Below are 2,303 nucleotides of genomic sequence, written 5' to 3'. Positions count from 1 at the left end.
CCTGTCTCCACCGCCCTCCACTGCAGCCATTCATTCTCCGAGGCCACAAGCCACCCGTGCCACCCGTTACTCACATTCTGCTTGAAGTCGACTCTCTTTTTAACTCAAACACACGCATTTGGAAAAAAGCCACATCAAACACGAAATCACTGTGTGTTGGACTATGAAGCCCTGTGCCACACTGCGGAGGCCGGGCACAGCCGCTGGCCCAGGGGCCTCTTGGTGGGATGAGGCTGCTGCCCTCTGTCACCCCTCCCTACTCCACGGGGCCTCACTCGGGCCCCCATGGCCTGGCCTGTGTCTCCCCCGCCTGCCTTTAGCACCCTGCAGGGGCCTGAGAGCCCAGCTTCCCCACCCCAGGTCACTGGAAGCTTTTTGACCAACTCCAGTGGCTCGATTCTGCTGTTTGAAGAGGTTCATGCGCCCTCTGCTGGCAGTTGGCTGAGTCCCTGTCTGTCAGAGCGACAACTAGGAGGGAAGAGAGGAGAGCCTGGCATCTGCCCTTGTCCCTCCTTCCCCTGCTCTGTCCCATCAGCCACCACCTCCCACTGCGATCCCTCAATTGCACTAGATGCCCACATCTGCCCTCCTGGGATGTGTCTCGCCCACAGGACTCCCCCTCCTCCCCCCAGTCCATCTGATGCCCCCAATCACCTCCGAGACTGCTCAGCACCTCCTCCTCCGGGAGCCTCCCCTATTTCACCCAGGGAAACCGATCACACTGCTTCCGGCCCCACTGTCTCTGAGCACCGTCACGCTTGTCATTCCGAAAGGTCCTCATCTGCTCACATGCCGTTCCCCGTGGGGACCGGGTCTCCTCTGTGCTCAGCACCCAGCTCAGGTGGGAAATGTTGGTTGACTGAATGATTTTTGTGTTGACCTATTTCAGAGGTTCTGAGCAGGACTACTCTGAGGTGGGTGTCCCGGAGAAAATATCCTATATAATAAAGAGCTAATATGCTAATTAGACCGAACCACAGAACTACCATCCGGACGACCTTCCGGACGAGACGAAGCCGGGGCTGCGAGGGCTGAGCCCCTTGCATGAATTTCGTGCACCGGGCTTCTAGTATATCTATAATAATAAAAGCATAATATGCTAATTAGACCAGATGAAGCCAGGGCTGTAAGGGAAGCCCCAGTCCCAGGTGTCAGAGGGAAGCCAGTGCCAGCAGCCAGGAGAAGGAAGGCCTACTCTTGCCTCTAGTATATATAATACTTGGGACAACAACATTCTACATACGTATGTGCTCATTGAGAAAAAAATCAAACAATATATAGAAAAGTTTATGCTGAAAAATAAACCTCCCTACAGCTCTTTCCCCTCGCAGATCCCTTCACGAATCGCCAGTTACCACGTTGGGGTGTGTTTCTCCCAGGCGTTTCCCAGCATTCCCTGTCACGTATTTGAGCCGTTCCGCTTTCTTTTTTGCTTTTCACGTAAATGGGCTCCTACTGTGCACATAGTTCTGTACTTTACTTTTTCATGAAATGGTCCATCCTGAGTCCCTTCTAGATCAGCACCTGCAGGTTTATGTCACTCCTTCTAGCTCAGTGGTTCTCCACCTTCCTAATGCCGTGGCCCTTTAATACAGTTCCGCATGTTGTGGTGACCCCCAACCATAAAATTATTTTCGTTGCTACTTCATAACTGTAATTTTGCTACTGTTATGAATCGTCATGTAAATATCTGATATGCAGGATGTATTTTCACTGTTACAAATTGAACATAATGAAAGCATAGTGATTAATCACAAAAACAACATGTAATTATATATGTGTTTTCCGATGGTCTTAGGCGACCCCTGTGAAAGGGTCATTCGACCCCCAAAGGGGTCGCGACCCACAGGTTGAGAACCGCTGTTCTAGTGGCTCTAGAGCAGCCGCACCCAGTCCGACCGCACTGCGTCGCGGCCAAGTCTGGTTTTCTGTCTTTGCTTTTGTTTGCTTGCTCTTTGCAGTTGCAAACAGCATTTCTGTGCCATCCTCACGCCAGATCTTTGTGCTCTGCGTCTCAGGGCAGGCCCATTTCGTATTTTAACAGATACAGCAAAAAGCCCTCGAGAAACCAATATCAGTGTACACTCCCTCAGCAAGGCTCAGGTGCACCTATTTCTCTACGTCCCGGATAGCACTGGGTGTTGTTAGACTTTTAACGAATTCCGACGTACCTGCTCATCTCCGCCTTCAAGTTCCGCTGAGATCTGGTGGACATGGGCCTTGAGGAGCCATCGAGGAGAGAGGTTTGGGGAGGGAGTTCAGCAGGTACATGGCCTCCAGCCTCTCATAGCGGCCGCTGGCAG

Source organism: Myotis yumanensis, unplaced genomic scaffold, assembly GCF_028538775.1.
Source record: "Myotis yumanensis isolate MYYU_CA2020_CCGP unplaced genomic scaffold, mMyoYum1.0.hap1 SCAF_1, whole genome shotgun sequence".
NCBI classification, from domain to species: Eukaryota; Metazoa; Chordata; class Mammalia; order Chiroptera; family Vespertilionidae; genus Myotis; species Myotis yumanensis.
This window is presented reverse-complemented; position numbering follows the sequence as displayed.